Raw genomic sequence first — 21,298 nt, 5'->3', positions numbered from 1 at the left:
TACTTCAACACTAAGCCACATCCCTAATCCTTTTCTTCCCCCATTTTGAGACAGGGTCTCACTAAGTTGCTTATAAAGTCTTGCTAAATTGCTGAAGCTGGCCTCCAACTTGCAATCCCCCTGCCTTAGACTCCCAAGTGGCTGGGATTACAGTCATGTGCCATCATGCCCAGCAAAACCTTTTGTCTGGTATTTGTTACAGTAATAAAGAGGGGAGGGGAGGGGAAGGGAGGGAAGGGGAGGGGAGGGATGGGGAGGAGAGGGGAGAGGAAGGAAGGAAGGAAGGAAGGAAGGAAGGAAGGAAGGAAGGAAGGAAGGAAGGAAGGAAGGGAGGGAGGGAGGGAGGGAGGGAGGGAGGGAGGGAGGGAGGAAGGAAGAGGAAAGAAAAAGAGACGGGAAGGGAAGGGAATGGAGGAAGAGGGAAGGGAGGAGGGAAGGATAAAGAAAGAAAGAGTAAAGAAAGAAAAAAGGAAGGAAGAGAGGCTTCTCTCCAGGTATTTGGTCTCAGAATGAACCTATTCATGTCCCCATGTGACTGGAACTGTGGGCCAAGAGCTCAAGAGGCACAGGGTGGTCATCTTCCTCCTTGAGACCAGAGCAGGAGGGAAAGCTAGCACGCTAAGAAAGGTGGAGGAGGGAGGGGAAAGAGCAGAGGAGGAGAGGGAGAGGAAACTGACAGTTAGGTTGGTCAGAATGATGGGCCAGAGGAGGAGGACAGAAATGAGCCAGGAAGCCTAAAGCCATCCATGTAAGCATGAGCTCAGCTTTAATGAAAGAAAAACAAAACTTCTGGAGCTTGGAGTTGCTTCAAAATCTTGACTAGTGCCAGATGAGTAGTTGGGGTATAAAATCTGTCCAGAGACGAGTCTTTAGTAGAGAAAGTAGAAGATCCAGGCTTTGAGGAGATAAATGGATAAAAGAGAACATTTAGGAAGTTTGCTGAATAATTCCCATTGCAGTTCCCTTGAGGAAACCTTCAGGGAATCTATTCATCACCGTCATCAAAGCTTCTGGAACTGCTGGGCATGGCGATGCACGCCTGTAATCCCAGCAACTCTGGAGGCTGAGGTAGGAGGATCGCACGTTCAAAGCCAGCCTCAGCAACCTAGCAAGGCCCTAGGCAACTTAGTGAGACCCATCTCAAAATAAAAAATAAAAAGCTGGGGATGTGGCTCAGTGGTTGAGAGCCCCAAGTTCAATCCCCAGTACCAAAGGGGGAAAAAAAAGGTTCTGGAACTTCATGTGATTCATTTGGATGTTTAATTGCTCTGAGATTATCTTAATAAAAGGAGACCCAGTTTTATTCTGAGTTCACGGGATGAGGGGATGGGAGAGGCACTATGAGAGAATCAAGTATGAGATCTGGGGTGGTAATCCTATGATTAAGAGGGAAGGGAGCCAGGAAAGGATTGTGCAGTTTCAGGGGAAAGCACTACTGGCGACTGCATGTTCAAACAACTCCCTAGAGAGCAGAAGGAGCTGTGGTGTGCAAAAAACCCCTGTCCTTCAGCCCCATTTGCAGTGGAACCTCTCCAGGAATCCTGCTTGAAATGTAATCCAATTAATGGTGACGAGTTGACTGCTGATCACAGTGATTAAAGCCTTTGCTGATGCAGAAGAACCAGAGCCCTACAAGTAGCAGACAGCAGCCCTACCCCACCCCAGGCAGTTATGCAGCCTGACCAGTTAAGAGTGAATGGCTGTGGTCCCCTCCAAGCCCCTGTGACTAGAGAGACCAAGAACCTCCCACCCTGCCACCTCAGGAGAGATGATTTTGATCCAGAGATACTAGGCAGTCCTTGTTTCTCCCCGAGAATCATTTTCCCCAAAGGACACTTAGGCTTTCCATGCAGCCTCACAGAACCTCTGAGAAAAAAAGAATGAACTATCAGACAAAGAACTTTCTGGAAGGTCATGTCTGTATGTCTTAGAGCAATTATTATACTCCCATAAGGGTCAGGAATGTCGTCCTGAAAAGAAATATCTTTCTACCTGGGATGCCCTATCCCATTAACTCGGAATTCTTCAAGCGGCTTTGTCCCCCCTCTCTCAATCATAGTCTTGATTCCTCAATTATGTGGAGAGTCTGATGATGTTTGTATAAAAAGATGATTGACCTGTCATAAAGAATTCCCCACACACTGTCTAACAAACACATCATCTGCACTCCCTCCCATATCATGTCCCAGCCTGCCAGCCTGTAGCTCCAAAATGGCAGAGGTGGCCCACCAGGGAGCTGACAGCTCTAATTAGGAAGAGAGACTTGATTAGCATAGTCACAGCAATGAGAACTCTCTGGGGAATCCAATGAAAGCCTGGAGAAGCTCCAGACATGCCTGGGCAAAACACAAAGAGAAGAGAAATGTGCTGCATGTTAGCCAGAAAAGGTGATGTCCTCCATAGGCCTTGGCCAACGCTTGTGTTGGGCTAAGCCCCCTTCATTCATCCTTTCTCCATCCTCCAACAACACCCGTTCGGTTATCCATCTGCTTAACCACCCTTCTTTCTTTTATACATTCCTTCTACTTATTTGTCTATCCATCCATTCAGTTGTCCATCCATCTTCCTTTCATATTCATCCAGATTCATTATTCCCCATCTTTATCCACCTTTTTTTTATCCATTCATGTTCTTACCCACCCATCCATCTGACTGCCTTTCTGAGCTCCAGCCAGCCATTTAGTGATCCAGCTGCACTGTCTTTAGTCTCGGAGTTTCATGTATGTCTTCAAAAAACCCTCCTGCCACTCTCCATCCAACCAGCTTAACTGTGTTCAAGATCTATGCCAGGTTCTGTGGCTACAGGAATGTGTACCAGCTGTTCTTCATCCGTAAAGACCTCACCGTCTAGTGAAGTTGCGACTTTATGAATAAAGCCTATGCAGTAACCTCCTCTGTAGATCCGAATGTGTTCTCCGCCTGGATCCTCAAGCAGCACTTTTGGTTGCCCTAACACCAGGACCATTGCTACCTGGACCAGGGACAGTTCACCAGTAGGCTCAGAAAATGGAAGAGGGGAACAGCAACCCATGTGGGGCCACCACAGCACAGGTCCTAGAGCACAGGTTCCAGAGCAGCTGCCACTCAAGTGCCTGGACTAGGCAGGAGCAGTTACTCTGTAGAAGTCTAATACTTCCTCCCTTCAGCCCCTAGACCAGAATTGTCCAAAATGAGTATAATGTGAGTCACATCGTTTTAAATTTTCTAGTAGTCATATTTAAAAAAGAAACAGGTAAAATTAAAATTTCAATATATTTTTCTTTACTTTTGTCTTATTTTTCAATATTTTACTTATCTAAAATATTGTCATTTCAATATATACTCAGTACAAAAATTAATAAGATAGTTTACATTCTTGCATAAAGTTTTCAAAATCCAGTGTATTTACAAGACTTCTCAATTCAGTCTATGTGCATTTCAAGTGCCCAGCCACGAGCCCATTTGGTGAGTGGCTACCATGTTGGTCAGGACACTTCCAGACCCCTCACCACTATTTGAAGGCCAGGCCAGACCATGAGGCCACCCTAATCACTTGGGACCTTTCCAAATTGATATTTGCTAAATATTTGCTTGGTCATTAGTCATAGGAATAACTGGGCACTGTGACAGGAAGGACATAAAGCAAAGGGCACTGAGGACAACACTCACAACCCTCCTGTGTTCGTCAGTTTTCCATTACTGAGATGAAAGACCTGAGAAAGAGGAAAATAAAAATAAAAGAGGAAATTTTTATTTTAGTTCATGGTTTCAAAAGTTTCATTCAGTCCATGATCACTTGGCTCTGGTATTTCTGGGCCTATGGAACATCGTGGTGGGGAGGGCGTGGCAGAGCAAAACGGCTCACCTCATGGCAGCCAGGAAGCAGGTAAGAGAGCAGGAAGAAGAGAGGGACAAAATATATCTTTCAAAGACACACCCCCAGTGATCTGCCTCTTCCAAGTAGGCTCCACCTCCAACATTTCCACTATTTCCCAATAGTGCCACCAGCTGGGGACCCAGTCTTCAACACAGGAGACCTTGGGAGATATTCCAGGTCCAAACCACAATACCTCTGCTGTCCTCAGCAATTGAGGTCCAGCCGCAAACTAAACACCCCTCTCAGCAAAACTTCATGCTTCTCAGACTGGCCTCCAAATACAGTACAGTCACCTGCTGTGCTCCTGAACTGTCCCCACTTCTTAAAAGGCCCTCCACTCCCATCCACCTACATATACAACTGTTCTGTCACCTTGGCCTGCTCCGTCTTTGTGCAAGATCAGGGCTGTGGTAGCTCCTCCCCAAAGCGGAGCTCCAGGACACTAGTCAGCCATTCTGCCTCAAAACCATCACTGTTCACATCAAATCTTGTCTCCTCATGTGACCCCTCTCTCCCGCAGGGCCAGCAGCTAAGGTTGGGAACACACAGAGCCACTGATCCATGTTCTTGGGGATCCCAGAACCATTCCACATCCCCAAAGTCAAGCGGGTGAGGAGGAGCCCAGACTGATTTATCATTCAAGACCTCTCACCATCAGGTTCTGCCTTCCTCCGTCATCTCCCCCAAAAAGTGCATTCCCTGAAGATCCCAGCCTTGTGCTGCCTTCAGCACATTCCAGGACTTCGTACCCCTGTGCTCTTGCCCATGCTGTTCCTTCTGCTTAGACTTTTTCCTCCCTCCCCTTCTCTGCTAAGAAGAGTCCTTACAACCATTCAGGGCTCAGCTAGCACTCAACTCACGGAAGCCTCCCCTGACAGTCCCAGACAGAAGGTAACTCACCCACATGCCTACAAACAAAACTGTCCCTCCACACTCTGCATTCCCTTAAGAGCAGATATGGGATCTGTTACCTCAAGAGTGCCCAATGGGTACACAGTAGGGTCTCAGAAAATGTTTATTAAATAACCAAGTGGGAGCAGGATACATTGGCACACACCTGTAATCCCAGTGGCTCCAGAGGCTGAGGCAGGAGGATCACAAGTTCAAAGTCAGCCTCAGCAACTTCGCAAGACCCTCAGCAACTCAGCAAGACCCTCTTTCTAAATAAAATACTGAAAAGGTCTGGGGATGTGACTCAATGGTTATGTACCCCTGGGTTCGATACCCTGTACCAAAGAAGAAGAAAAAAACAGCCAAGTGGGAAGTTCATGGCTTACTAATAGCCCACACCACAGGTGGGCTGCCTGGGCTCCCCACTCTTAGACTCAACCTCAGTTACTTCTTGGAACCCCACCTCTCTGTGGAACCCAGACAGCTTTGGCTCACATTCTTGGGGTGACACCTGAGAAAGATCTGCAGGTGTGCCCAGATCAGACCCCTCTGGAGCAACTCTCCACAGGGACCCATGTCCATCTCCAATTCTCTGTGTCCTTTGCTACAGACTTCCATGACTCTCCAGCATCCCCCCAATCCCCACCCACACACTCTAAAGTGCTATCCCCCTGGTTCTGCCTGGGGGATGTCAAATGTCACAGGTAATTTGGTTTGCTCAAGAGTTTATTGGGAGATTATTTATCTATGTTCTCTAGAAATGAAGGCTGTACTAGATCTTACTGATTATATTACCCCACTGAGAGGCAGAAATAATCCTGAAGGTGGCAAGTTAAATCACCACTTTGTAATCTACTAAAACAAAACTAATACCCAAAGAAACGTTTTCTCTGCCGTTTTATAGCAATTTCACCATTAAGCTGTCTTTGATTGCAATTCATAACAATGAATAAAGCAAAGAGAAAAGGATATCTTCAGTCCTGCTGAAGTATTTATTCTGAATATGAATGATTTTCCCCATATGCAAAAACACCAGGCATCACTTCCAGAGTAGCCATGGCCCACCCCAAATGATGAGTCAGAGTGACCAGGGTCACACTGCAGAAGCAAACTGCTGCATGGTCCCTCCTCCCGGGAGAAAACCACCAAGCCTCTTGGTTGTCTGTGTCCTTTCTGTCTCTCACCCACATGCCCATCCTGTGCTACTTGCTTAACTAACACAAGGTTATTCTGCAGTCTCTCCACTTAACATGGCTCCTGTGGACAGAGGTATTCCTTGTCAACTCCCTCCACAATTTATACTTTCATAGGTGTGGCTATTAAATGTCTGTCCCCACTGAAATCTGCACCCCATCAAGGCAAGGATCAAGTGTTCTTTTGCACGTCATTCACCTCAATGAAGATAAAAATACTGACTAAATACTAAGAACAAGATCAGGGTGGTTTTTTGTTGTTTGTTTTGGTACTGGTAGCTTTCCCAGAGCTATATCCACCACCTTTTTTATTTTCTATACTGAAACCAGGATCTTGCTAAATTTCTGAGGCTGGCCTTGAATTTGTGAGCCTCCTACCTCAGCTTCCTGAGTCTTTTTTTTTTTTTTTTTTTTTTTTTTTTTTTTTTTTTTGCAGTGCTGGGGATTGAACCCAGGGCCTTGTGCTTGCAAGGCAGGCACTCTACCAACTGAGCTATATCCCCAGCCCAGCCTCCTGAGCCTTAAGCTATGATATCCTCTTGGTTCCCCCGTCCCATCCCCCAGGCTTCTGCCACCACACCCAGCACAAGATCAGGGTTTTAATGCTTATAGATCCTCAAAGGTAACACATGCTTTCTATATGCTCAGCCAGAAGGCAGCCCCCAGTGGTCCAAGACTGACCCTGGACACCAGTTTTTCCTCCTGAGTGAGTGTGGATGGACGTGATGGGTAATCGCAGGTGCTAGCCTGATTGGATTAAGATAGCTGGTGAAGCGTCATTTCTGGGTGTTTCTGGGAGGGGGTTTCCATAAAAGATGGGCATTTGAATCAATCGACTTAATAAGTAAGGTTCTTCCTCACCCACTGTGGGCAAGCACCCCCAGTCAGCCCAGATAGATCAAAAAGACAGAGGAAAGCAAAGTTCACTCATTCTCCTCCTCCCCCTCCCCCTTCCCTCTCCCTCCCCCTTCCTCTCTTCCTCTCCCTCTCCCTCCCCCCTGGAACTAGGGCACCCCTTTCCTCCTGCCCTGGGACATCAGAATTCCAGCTTGTACCTGCTGCTCCCTGGACCTCAAACCTTTGTCCTCTGAAAGTTACAACATTGGCTTCCATGCACAGTTCTGAGGTCTTTAGACTTGGACTGAGCCACGTCACCAACTTCCCTGGCTCTACAGCCTGACCTGGGACTTTCCAGCCTCCATAATCACCTGGGCCAAGTCCCCTAAAACATCTCCTCTGAAATGTGTCTCTATCCTATTGGTTCTGTCCCTCTGGAGAACACAGGCTAATACAATGGCTCAGGGCCACTTATCCATTGACTCGGGGATATACATCCCAGGACTGTCACAGTGTAACCTTTAGGCTACTCTGTAAACCTACAAGGGAATCACAAAATATTTAGAAAGGACCTACAGGGACTTGGCTCCTCATGGGACCGAGAAGCAGAAAAACACACGCAAATGTGTGCTAGCCAGGATAGAGGCTAGATCCCTCAGTTATTCTAAAAAAATCTGTAAAACCAAAGTGGTCCCCAGAGACACAGACCTTCCAAATCTAAGTCCAAGGAGACAGGTTTATGGATCATTATTAAATTGCTGAGAAAAGGTATAAACCAGCAGAATATTAAACATAAATCAGACAAATGAGGCTGCGGCCCCATTAGTAACGAGGACACTTGGACGTTGGCCAGCAGCACCTCAGCCTCGTGGACACCTGGTTCAGAGTTTGGGGGTTTGAGACAGGGAAGGGGGAAGGCCTGTGCCTCACAGCCCCAGGCTCCTAACCAGGTTCGCCCCAAGTCCCCAGCCTTTGGACCTTATGCTCAAGAATGCAGAAACAAAGTCAAGTTCATAATGGGTCCTAAGCAAGTGTGAATGGTGTATTTTGAACAGTTGCAAGCTCTAGCATTCCAGCCAGGTCAGGGGACACAGGGAGGACAGTACAGAATTGCTATGTCCACTTAACACTCAACTCAAAGGGCTGGGGAGATAGCTCAGTCAGTAGAGTGCTTGCCTTGCAAGCACAAGTCCCTGGGTTCGATCCCCAGCACCCAAAAAAAAAAAAATATGTAACCCACTTAACACTCAAGACTGAGGCTCTGAGAAGTTACAGGAACCACCTAAGATGAGGAAGCCAGGGAGGACTTTGTCGCCTGTCTCACCTCCTGCCCAGGAGGCCGGTGCCAGCACCTCTAATGTTCTCCCCACATGGACCAGAGGGTACAACTGGCCAACTCCTCCCATTTGCCCCTCAGAAAAACTGGACAGGGGACCACTCCCCAAAACTCCCTTCATGCTCACCAAAGAGCCTCACCCCACTCATCCCCCAAGGTCAGAGAACCAGGCGAGGCTGGAGTGGACAGCAGGGGAAAGAAGAGGCCTTTTACCAGGCTCTCCATGGAAATCTGAGCACCCAGAGGACAATAGCAAGGCAGGGCAACCAGTGGCCCACAGTGCTCCCCACCCTGAGCATCACAGCAGGGCTCGAGTGGGGACAGGTTACCCCTGTCACATCAAGGGAAGGTCAAGGCTGACTCTCGCCCCGCCCCGTCTCACCTTCACTACTGATGAGCGTGACACTGTCCTGCCACAGCAGAGCTCAGTGCCAAGCCTGAGTGGGCACGGAAGGACACCCTTTTGTTCAATAGATTATTTGACTGAGGAAAGGTATTAAATGGAACCAATGATTGAGTTAAAGTAACTTGAAATACTTTGGCCTAGGAGCACCAGGGTGGAATGAGCCAAGTTCGGACCCCAGGACAAGCACTTGTCAACTGAGGCCGGCCCTGCAGGGTCTCTGACAGCCCCCCCCCCCCCCCCCCCCCCCCCCCGCCCACCATTGGTGTATGCAGCAAGCATTTGCTGAGCACCTTGACAACCGGGCATGTGAAAGGAACTGGAGAACAACAATGAAAGACAGGCCCCTGCCCTCCCGGAACATACAGCCTAGTGGCTAGTAAATGAGACAAGTACAGATGTGACGAGAATAATACCTCGGATTTCCTGAGTGCTAACTTTTTAACAGCACCATTCTCAGAAATTTACAGGTTTTAACTTGACAAATCCTTTAAGGAAAGTTCTATTGTTTCCATTTACACATGAGGCACAGAAGGGTTAAATAACTTGCCCAATGTCACGCAGCCAGTAAATACCAGAACCAAGAACAACCATCCCAGATATGCCTGGTTCTAAGTCCTTTATATCTTTTTTTTTTTTTAAACCATAACTTAGTACCTATTGGTTCATCTTTCCCAATCCTTGCCTCCATTGTTGTCTCTAGCCCTCAGTAACCTCCACTCTACTCTCCACTTCTAGGAAAGCAACTTTTTTAGATTCTACATAAGTAAGACCATGTGGTACTTGTCTTTCTGTACAAAGACCTTTTTCTTAACCCTCTCACTTTATACCTCTTGTAATAAGACCTGTGAAACAAACAGGGTGAGAGGGAAGAGCAATTGATGGAGGCTCTTTTGACTTAGGGAAGACCTCTCTAAGAAGGAACAGAGACTTGAAGGAAGTGAGAGAGGGAGTCATAGAGACATGGGAGGATGGGGAGAAGCCTTCCAGGCAGCAGAAACTATGACACACCCTGGCGCATAACCAAGCATGGGTGTGTTCAAGGAACAGAAGGCCACTGGGGTGGCTAGAGTCAGGGGAGAGGAAGGTAGGCCCAGATCCCCCTGGTGAAGTGGGAGGCTTGGTTCGGCGTGCACAGGAAGCACCAGTGCTGGGAGCCAGAGCAATGACGTGTGGTGAATCACTCTGGGGGAAGCAACTGGGCCAGGACCTCAGACACTGAGTCACCTGTCCCTCATCCCCCAGGGAGGCCCCAGCCTGTCCCATGGCCTGTGAGGAGAGCCCGTAAGAAAAGGCCTCAGTGTTGGAAAACACAGTCCTCCCAGTTCCCATCTCCAACAGGAAGGTGCTTGGGAGCCCCCAGGGCAGCCACTCCCAGGTGTCAATGACCAAGGGTGGCAGTGGACCCACCTCTAGTGAGGGGTGGGACACATAGGTTGAATGAGGCCAGAGCTCCAGCTGCCTGTGAGGGCAACTCTGAATCCAGCTGGCAGATAATCTCGCCCAATTCTCTGCCAAGCTGGCCTCTCTGGCACTAATTTCCTATTTGGGGCCAAAAAAAAAAAAAAAAAAAGTCGTTTCATTCCTGGACCTGCAAGGACCTGAAAACTAATCCCACTAGCGTTTTGAGCTGTGCCATGAGATTGGAGGTTTGCATGGGCAGCGCAGAGTTGGGCCCAGAGGATGCAAAGATGGTGTGGATATATGCCAAGCATGGTGATGTGGGGACAGTGAGTTTTTTGGCCTCAGCTCCTCACTACATGTGCCAAGCACTGATGGGGTGTGTTCCCCTATTTGTCCCTTCTGCAAGTAGCCAAACATAAGGCCAGGGACATCTGGTGATGGAGGACTCAGAAAAACACTTATTCCCTCAAATGTGAATATTATTATTAATAATAATAAAATCTACATTGAACGAGCCCCACATGTCATTCAATCTTCATTTAATTATGAATATGCTTCATTGAATCTCCGTAATACCCCTATGAGATAGGTAATGTTCTTAAGCCCATTTTACAGATAAGGAAAGGGAGCCTCAGGGAGGATGAGTAATGTCCCCAAGGTCCCACAGGTGGTGGAGACAGAATTTAAATGGGCCCTGGCTGCCTTCAGAGGCTGTATTCTTTATGTCTCATTAAGAGGATCCCCTTCCGCAAAGGACCCAGGGTAGGTTTATCTCTCACTGAATGCCAATGCTCCATTAAACAGGTTGAGTAAGAATTTAGTCTTCACCAGGTATCAGAAACAGTGCTAAGCACTGGTCATACATCACCATTGATATTTAGTTATTACTTCCCAGTTCATAAGTCAGGAAGCAAAGGTTCACCAAAGTTAATTACAGGCTTCAGGGCCAGGTCACAGGTGAGCGGACACTTGAGCTCGGGCAGCTCTGGGCAGACCAGGTTTCCTCAGCATCTTGCCCGTGAGGCCAGATTGGAGCGTCCAGTCCCCATGAGGAAAGCCGAGCCTGGCTCTAGGCCAGGCTGAAAGCAGCCCCTCTGGGATATGTACCCCCACAAGGAACTCCTCCTGCATCAGCTGCTCCAGACAGGCTGCGCTAAGGCCACAGAGAGGCCTCAGGTCAAGCACTTCCTCCTCCCAAGTCCTGCAACTCAGGACTGCAGACCTATTGGGTTCCCCTGATCCCCACATCTTGGGGAACACCCTGCCACATGACCATAGGAAGGAAGCATGGCCAGAACCCCACCTCAAGGAGACTGAGGAGGAACACCAACTCCTGAAGGTCCCCCGTAGTCACCACAGCACCCCTGCCCTCCAGGCAGATAAGGGGTCTGACACAGGACAAGGGGAAACCATAGCAACGTGAGGGCTAGCCTGAAGGCCTGAAGAGCTAACGGAGACCACAGAGAGAAGGGACACTGCACAGTCTCCCTGCCCAGATGGCAGGGTGCAGCCAGAGACTTCCCCTCCTGACAGCCCACAGCTGCCGTGAGGAAGGAGGCCATCTGGAACTGAGGGTGAGGCAGCTCTGTGTCCTCACCAGCCCCCAGTGCTCCTGTGGACAACCATCTGCTCCCCCAGCTGCCGGGCCCAGGCCTCACCCTACACTTCCCTCCTCCTAATCTCCCACTTGGGTCTCTCCAGGGGCCCACACAGTGCAGAGCCCTCACACGTGTTCTCTTTAATCTTCAAGTCACCCCAAGAGATGGGACAGTTATCAGCTCCATTTTACAGATGAGGAAAATGAGGCACAGAAAACTGCCTTGCTCCAACAGTCAGCCACCCATGTGTGGTGAAACCACATGGGATGCGGGCCCGTCCCATCCAATTCCAAAGCCTTCCACACAGCATCAGCCTCAGGCTCCAGCGACATTTCTGCACCCCAACTCTCCAAAGGACCAACCTTGGGAATCCCCTGTGGGACTGGCACTGACTTCCTTCCCTTGCCTCCTGCCCCAGGGGCATCTTGCAAAGTCCTCGCTTCCTGCTATTTACTCTCTGGTTGCCCAAGGAAGCACTGATAAACAGGCTCGAACCCAGACACTTCCTGTTCCCTGGCTGCAGAGTGGCAGCATCAGGTCCCCAAATGTTGTTTACTAATAAATCCCTGAGAATTTATAATAAAGTTGATGGGGCCTAACTGATGGGCCCAGGACAAAAGGGAGCCAATTACCCAGCACTCTCTGCTGTGATCTTAAAACAGATGTTTGAGTGTGTAAAATTATGGCTTGTACTTGGGAACTGCAGATACAATTCCAACCTTCCCTTTTATTGCCACTCATAAATGTTAAATGCAGCGAGATCTACATCAGAAATTCAGTTGTTGCCATTTTGTCCTGCGTTCCTGAAGCAGAGGCTACATTTCAGAGTCGGTGTCCTGGTAATTACTCCACAATTCCAGTGAGCGTCAGGTAGGCATTCTTGGTCTCCACACAACATGCAGCAGAGGACAGGCCACCCCTGCTTAACCCTGTCCTGGGGGTAGGGATCAAGGGGTCACCAGCTCCTGTCCTTAGAGTTTATACTTCAGGTGATGCAAATTAGCAAATTGAGCCCCTCCCAGTTTTCCGGAACTCAAATCAGCCTGAGTCTGAGCACATTTACAAGGTCAACTGGGAAGGTAAGATGGGTTCATGCACATTTGGATGTGATTTGCATACGGGTTATACTTGGTTCTCTGGAACTTCCCAGGCCACCCACAAGGAAACCTCCAGGGCTGGGCAACAGCCCTCTCCCTGCACTGCCCACAGAGGAAGAGAGGGATGCAGAGGGAGGCACAGAAGGGAGCCTGGCAATGTGGAGCCTCCCCCCAGAATTCTCAACAGCAGTGCTTGGGCTTCTGTCCTCAGGACCAGAAGACTTTCCTGTGTGTGTCCTGAAAGTCCCTGAGAAACCAACACACCAAAGGGCCTGTAAGAGGTTGTGTCCCTCAAAAACAATTTTTAAAAACCGTGTCAAAGTCCTTTCCCCAGTACCTCAGAATGGGACCTTATTCAGAAATAGGGTCTTTAGAGTTAATCAAGTTAAAATAGGTCAATAGGGCAGGCCCTAATCCACATGACTAGTGTTCCTATAATAAAGGAGAAATACGGACACAGGACATGCACAGAGAAAAGACCATGTGGAGACACAGGGAGATGGCCTTCTATAAGATAAGAAATGCCCGAGGCCTCCCGAAGCCAGGAGAGGGGCCTGGAGCTGGCTCTCCCTCACAGCCCTCGGAGGAGACAACCCTGCCGATAACTTGCAGGCTTCTGGCTTCCAGGTCCATGAGAGAATGGATCTCTGTTGTGTAAGCTGCACAGTTTGTCAGACTTTGTCACAGCAGACTTAGGAAAGGAGCACACTTGCCATTGCTGGAACACCATGTTTGACAATCAATCAGACAAAGCCGGGGCACTACTTTGCCGCCCACGGTCCATGGAAGGTCTAAGGTGGCGTCTCATGTTAGGGGAGACCTGCCTCTGCTCATGTGAGCTCAGGAAAGTCCCCAGCAAGCAGTTCACATGATTCCAGGTATGGGACACTGGGCCATTGTAACATGACAGGGCTGAAGAGAAAAGGAAGTTTAATCACCCCCATGTTTGCCAATGAAGTAAGAAGAAAAAGACAAAAGAAAGTGGCAGGAAGGAGACATCACCAAAGCCACCACAAAAGTTCCTTAAAGCGAGGCCCGACCTGTCCCCAAGAGCCCAGCATGAAAAAAAGGTGAGGATGTCAATTCACATTTCCATTCACCAGGAGGAGAAAATCACCATGGCTAGCAAATGTAGGTCCTCGAGGAACAAAAAGAGAGAGGACTAAGCAGAAGACACACAGGTGACTGGCAAGAAAGAAGACAGTGTGTCCCCTTACCCAGAACAACAGCCTATGGATCAGGGCTCTGACCCCACCTGGACTGCCTTCTCAACCATCCAGGATGTCACCTTTAGAGAAAAGGTGACAGGCCAGCTTTGTCAGGGAGCTTGTGAGGGACCCTAATCTCTGCTACTGAGTAAGCATCATCACTTCAGAGAAATCTTAACCCCAGTCCTATTTTGTAGCAGGAAGTTAGAAATTAAGGAGACTAAGTCAGGTGTGGTAGTGCACACTTGTAATCCCAGTAACTCAGGAGGCTGAGGCAGGAGGATCACCGATTCAAGGCTAGACTGGGCAAATAATGAGATCCTGTCTCAAAATAAAAATTAAAAAGGGCTGCGAATTTAGCTCAGTGGTAGAACACCCCTGGGTTAAATCTTCAGTACCACAAAAATAAATAGATGAATAGATAGATAAATAGATGACAAATATAGATAATAGACTTGTTAAACAAGTGTAGTCTCAGACACCACAGAGCTCTGAGCCCATATGGCCCTGCCACCCCATATGAAATGTTATAGATTCTAAAAAGCAGACCCCTCTAATTCTACCCATTGTACATGGGAGCCCCCTTTTAGCCACTGAAACCTGACCATAAGCCCTCGCTACTCTCCTTGCCCCTTCTATTCTGTAGTGAGTCCCATGGTCCAGGATCACTCTATCCCAAAGATAAGGCCCTGGGCTCTGGTCCCACAGCCAGCTATTCACTGGACCCTAGTTCTTCCCCAGCCTCCAGCTGCCAGCCTGGCTCCGCTAATCCCTTCCCACAAAGCCAGTTTCCACTGCAATGCAAACCAGACCACACTTACCATGTCCTAGCTTGAAAACCCATTATGGCTTACCAAAGCCCTCAGGAAAATATCAAAGCCCTTGTTTCAGATACAAATGTGAGCCCTGTGTCTCAGTGTTAAAGACACAAGCATTCTGAGCTCCAGGAATTCCTTCCCCAAGTATTCCAGGCCTCCCCTGGGATGTGGCTTATATGGATGACTTACCTACTCTGCCGTGCAAAGGGCACCAGGAATCCACACAGGCCTGAAGCCAGGCCCTCTAGCCACAGACAGCCCACAGGCTGTACTACACCTACTGAATTACCTGGCCCTGAATTCTGTCTAGTCAAGGATGCCACACTCAGATAGCAGTGCCCCCCAGCATAGGTGCCTGGGGACAAGGCATTGCAGCTTGGAGGTCGACTCCATAGTCTTTGAGCTGCAGGGACCAGAGCGAGAAGGGAAGCTTCCTCTTTCCTCCTGTATTACAAGGTCAGATTCCTCCTTGCTTTATAGACCCTCTTCAGGATCCCGTGGCCCTTCCTGTGACCTAACCTTGCTTACCACCACTCCTACCTCTGATCAGCTTCATCATCTTGATTTCAGAGGCCCCTTTCCCAAGAGCAACCCTTCCTACCCACTCTGTAAAGAAATGGCAAGGGGAAGTGCTTTCTGTGGCTCTGCCCACTGACAGCCTCCAAGCTGTGGACCCTAGCCAGCATTTGTCAGCTTCATCTCCAGCCATTCTCTGCCCTGAACTTTCCTCCCCAAGCTACTTGGCCTCCTCGTATGCCAGGTTGAGCTGTCCCCAGTTCCTCCCCAAACCCTCTCTTCACTCTCTCAGGCTTCCTTTACTTCTCATCTCCTGGCTCCCCATCCCAGGCCTCTCCACAGCTCCATCTATGATGATGTTAATTATTCACTTATTTGTAGGACCCACTAGACGAGAGCTGCAGGATGACAACTGTAAGTCCTGTTCACACCTGACTCACCAGGCCAAGGCAGAGACCCCCATGGCTGTTGAGAGAATGTTTATGGAAGGGTCAAACCAACAAGTGACTCAGACACTCCATCTGTCACAACCACCAGATCCCTTCTGATGGTTGCACTTGGGCCAGAAAGTCCTCAGCTCCTTGGGGAAGTCCTGCACCAGCCACCCGTTGTGGGGCAAGGGGTACCATCACAGTCATGCCAGATTGTCACAAGTTGCTTATTTCAAAAACTCAAATGAACAGGAAGCAATTTCATTAACAGAAAGTACTGTTTGTGAGTCACCTCCAATTTAGGGCTTCTTTTTAAAATGTCCTTAAAAGCTCTATGGAGCATATTCAGCTATATGCTGAATCTGGTTTAATGGAAATTGCTCAATATGGATGTCTTACCTGGGAACATGGAAGACTAGGAGGACTCCTGCACGTCAGAGAGCTGCCCTCCAATTTGAAAAGGAGAGCCCAGGAGCTGAGCGTAGGGAGATTCCTCCCATCCCTTTTGCCCCTGCCTCTCGGGTTTTGTCTCTTCTGCCCTTTCTCCTGATTTGGCATTACAGGGACCTGGAAAACGGTCTTGACCACGAGACACAACTTTCAGAGGGTGATCCCCAAGGCAGTCCTCTTTAAGTGGATGGGGAAGGGTTGTGGAGAAGGCCTGCAAACCCCCATATACAGGAAATCTTGTCTCTTTCCTGTCACTCAGACCTGGGCTCTCTACCATGAGGCCAGGAAAGGAAACCAAACTGGGCATCTGGAGGCTCCCATCTAACCGGGGGTCCTAAAGCTGCTCCTCTTTCTCTGCAGCAGCTGCCTTCTGGGAATCTCCATTTACCTCTAGAGACCCCTATCCTGTCACCGGCCCCCACTGGCACTGATCACACCTGACTCACAAGGAACAGTGGAACCTCCAGCACCAGGTGGGACAAATTCATGTGTTAGTCCAGAGGCAAGAAGCACACCCCCTCGTGATGCAGGGGCTCGTGACCATGCACAAGGGAGAAGGTGGTGCATCTCTGCTCCTTCAATACTGTTCCTCCAGAGCCCAGGCTCCTGGCCTGGTGAGAACAAGAAAGAAATTTCCTTGGAAGCCCTGGAAGTTGTGATAAGTCAGTTCCTTCCACCTTAGTCAGCCACTCCCACATCCATCATCTTGTGCTGTCCCAATTCTGTACATAGAGAAACTGGGGATCATAGAGGTTGTCTTTTCACATCAAAATGCAGTCCGTCATCATCAATCCCCCGGCATTTGTGAACACTGTGTAGTCCCAGGTCCCACTTGGACCTCCTGGATCCCATCTACATGTTAACAAGATCGCTGGTGAGTTTCAGAAGCACTGGGCTGGGGATCTATCCATCATCTGAAGGCAGTCTTTTTATAACCAGTGATGCCACACTTTGGGTGGTAAGGGCCTAAGGGGCTAGAAGCAAACGCACACACTTTCCTAGCTCAAGGTCTGTTAAGCCCCATCTATTTTGGTTTTAGCCACCCTGAAGGAGATCAAGTGGTTGTCTCTGTTCTCCAAACTTCTGGGGTTCCTCATGAAGTCTAAACTACTCCCTGGTTCTCACCTGCCGGCCAGCTGCCATGGTAAAGGAAGAGTCATGGCGCCCCCACGTGGCAGCATCAATACTGCAGCTCACCAAAGACCAAATCACAACTGGTTGGAAAGGGGACATCAGATTCTTAGGGAACAAGTACAGTAGACCTCCTTACTCACTGTTTCACCTTCCATGGCTTCAGTTACCCACAGTAAAGCATGGTCTCAAAATATTAAGTGAAAAACTCCAGAAATAAGTTTTAAATTGCACACCATTCTGAGAAGTGTGGTGAAATCTCACACTGTCATATTCAATCCTGCCTGGAATGTGACTCATCCCTTTGCCCAGTTTATGTATACTGTAAACACTACCTACCTATATGGTTGTAAGATCAAATCAACTATCTGGGTATCATTGTTAATCTCTTCCTGTCTCTGAAGATTTTATCACAGTACGTATATACAGGAAAACAGTACATATAGGGTTTAGTACTACCCATGATTTCACGTAACCACTGGGTCTTGGAACATATCCTCACCCCTACTCCCAAATAAGTGAGGACTACTGTAATGCTATATTCAGCACAAATTTTTGGAAAGCAAAAGTCCCATATTCTAGCCACACAACTTTCCAGAAGGGTAACACTCAGAAATCTGCTGACATGAGGATTCCTGGCTCTGCCATCTACCAGCTTTGTGATGTTCACCAGCATCCAGAAGGTAGAGAGTTGGACAAGATGATTTCAAGAATTCTAATGCTCTGGTCTTTCCTCACTGAAAATACTGCCTCCTCCTTTCCATGTTTCATGTGGGCTGCAGGAAAGCAGCTGGAAACAAGGAGGAGTCCACCTTGCAGTTATGGGATGTAGAGACTCAGGACCAGTCACAGAAGGACTTTCACGCAGCTAGAGACTTCCCTGACCACTGCCTGGGCCCTCTCCATTTTTCAAGACCTATCCCATGCAGTTCACTTGCTCCTCGTGGCAACCTCACTCAGGTCCTAGAAACTTCCACACTGGCATGGATACCCTATCATTGGGACCACTGTTTTCTGGCATCTAGTCATCCAGCTCATCCTCAGGATACTATACTGGGATTTACATCTTGGAAGCTGAGCTACTGGGAGGGTCTTCCCAATGTTTCCAGCTTTTCTTCCCCAAGCATTAGCTAAATCTAATCTAAATAATAGACCTGGATATTTCAAAGTTTCAAAGTGCATGTAGAAAAAAGCAATTAGTGTGAGACCTTCAGCATGTGGTGGGTAAAAGCCTGCTATCTTGTGATAAGAAAAGCAGTTTAAGTGTTCTCTCTCCCTCCATTGATCCAGGACTCCAAATCTAACAGTCCATCTGGCCCTCAAAGGATGTAAGCCTGGACACAACTAGTGGAAAAGGTCCAAGACAAACACAGTTTCCTATATTCTCTTATTTATTCTGTGTTTTAGGCTTGAACCTTGCAAATTCCACTGAAGGGTTAGAAGTAAAGATCCTCTATTTGCCCTGTCCTGCCAGGAGGTACCAAAACTGAACTAAGGATCAGGATTGGCCTGGAATTTGCCCACAGATATTGGGCAAGTCAGTAAAGCATTATATATTTAATACTATTGGAGACTTTTCCTTCCCTGGTCTCCCTAAAACATACACCTTCCTTTATTCTCCTGAATATGTTGCTCCTAATTGAACATCTTGTTCATTTTCCCTCTTAAACTTATGCTTAAGAAGTCTCTTACTAGCTGGGTGTGGTAGTGCACGCCTCTAATCCAGAACTCGGGAGACCGAGGCAAGAGGATCAAAAGTTTGAGGCCAGCCTCAGCAACTTAGAGAGACTCTGTCTCAAAGTAAAAAAAAATAAGAAGAAGAAGGACTGGGGATATAGCTCAGCAGCACCTCTAGGTTCAATCACCATTACCCACCCCCCAAAAATCATTTACTATCCAGGTTCAGTGGCACACATCTGTAGCCCCAGCAACTAAAGAGGCAGGCTGATCCCAAATTCAAGACCAGCCTAGGCAACTTAGCAAGAACCTGTCTCAATAATATGAACAATAGAAAGGGCTGGGAGTATATCTTAGTGGTGGAGCAGGCTTAATCCCCAGAGCCACGGGGGGTGGGGGGAGTCACCCCATTTCTACACTTCTTGAGCTCCCCATAACAGCATTCAATTCTTAAGGACGGGCTCATTCCAGGTTTGAAGGTAATATCCCAGGGATGCCCCAGGCAAGAGCCATTCAGAGATGGCACTCCAAGACTGATTTAAATGGTCTTGAGATAACTAGTGGTAAGAATCTCTATGTTCACATTACTGTGAGCACAGGATACTGCCCAACCTCCTTCCCCCAAACTGATTCCCCATTTCCACAAGGTCAAGCTTCTTGTACAGTTCCAGTAGCTTTGGGCTCACCTCAAGCCTTTTTTTTTTTTTTTTTTTGCGGTGCCAGGGATTGAACCCGGGGCCTTGTGCTTGCAAGGCAAGCACTCTACTGACTGAGCTATCTCCCGGCCCTCAAGCCCTTTTAAGTCCACCAAACTCCAACCCTTCTGAAACCACTTCCTCAGCACCTAACCATGCTGGCCACTGCCACTTCGCTGCCTCAACCACCCATCCTCCAATGTCTCCGCAGCTCCTTCTCCGGCAAAGCCACGACTTCCTCTTCCTGACACATCCAAACACCATCCAGCCCCTAAACCAGGGCAGCTCCAGCCCTGAGGCTACCTTCCACACCCACCTGGAGCTTCAGTATCTCTCATCTCCATCCTGTACAACTTCTCAATCTCATCCAAACTACCACCAGTGTCTCCCATAGTCCCTACAGACTTAAAACTCCACATCACATCTTTTATTCTGGTTTGAAACCTTGGAGTTATTCTTGGTAAACTAATTTTATTTTTTCATAGTGATAGGGATTGGACCCAGGGTCTAATGAATGCTAAGCAAGCACTCTACTACTGAGCTATATCCCCAGTCCCTACACTAATTTTCCAAAATTATAAAATTCCTAAATGTTTGTTAATCTTAGAAAACATACAGCAGCAAGAATATACAATCAGAAACCACACACAATCCAACCCTGAAGACATCACTTCATTTGGAAGCATCCTTCTGGCTTTCTGTGAAAAATGTATTTCATGTTCTTTCCAAACATGGGAGGCTGTGCAATTTTATAACCTACCTTCCTTGTGTAAACACTGAATGAACACCTGTTAAAATCACTTAAAATTATTAAGGTACAGCAAATGTACTGTCTACCAAGGTCAAGAAAAAAAAATTTAAAAACATGCAGAGGGTATAGCTCAGTGGTAATGTTTGTCTGGCATGCATGAGACCCTGGGTTCAATCCCCAGCACCACCTTAAAAAAAAAAAAGGGGGGGGGGGGCATCATCAGCAGTTCCCTGAAATCAGCTTCATGTTGCCTCTCCACTACCCCCAGGTAACTACTATTCATCTTCTACCACCTGAGTGGGAGCTGGGCTTACATAGTCTCTCTTCCAAATACACCACCTTTTTCCCCATTTGCTTGGCTTGTCTCCTCAAATGTGTACTATTGTAAAAGCCCACACCACCAAATTCCCTGAGCCTATCTCCTTCTACACACATCCCAGGAGCTTCCTGAAACATCCTGCCACTCCTGTTTAAATATGTGAACAGCCCCACTGGCCTACAGAACTCAAATCTGTCCTTCCCACCAACTCCCCCAAAGCCAACTGTCATATTTGAAAAGTCCTCCACATGCAACCAGTCCAGGGCCTCTGCATGAATACTCACCAACCCCTCTCAAAGTCATTCACAGTGAGCTTAAGTGACCCTACGTGTAACTTCATGCCAGGCCTGGCTTTGCCCCCAACACCCTCTTCCACAGCACCATGCAGACACTGGTGCCCCTCCTCCTGTAAGACAGCTTTGCTCTGCTCACCACTTGCGGGCTTGACCCAGGTTTCCCACTCACTCTACCAAGGACTTATCTTTTCACAAGGACAGAGTTTCAGAAGGAAACCATACCTGCCAGACAGGTTTAAGGCACATGACTGGAACAGGCCTGGATGGGTCAGTTGCTCCTAGCACAACCACAGAACCAGGAGTTTAAAGGGCCTGATTCAATGAAACATGGCACCTGACCCCTTCCCATCTATGGCTCATGACAGTTAGGTTCTCTTCGGATGGCTGCATC

This window comes from Sciurus vulgaris (assembly GCF_902686455.1).
Source record: "Sciurus vulgaris genome assembly, chromosome: 6".
Taxonomy (NCBI): Eukaryota; Metazoa; Chordata; class Mammalia; order Rodentia; family Sciuridae; genus Sciurus; species Sciurus vulgaris.
The sequence above is the reverse complement of the archived record's forward strand: the minus strand, read 5'-3'. Positions refer to the sequence as shown.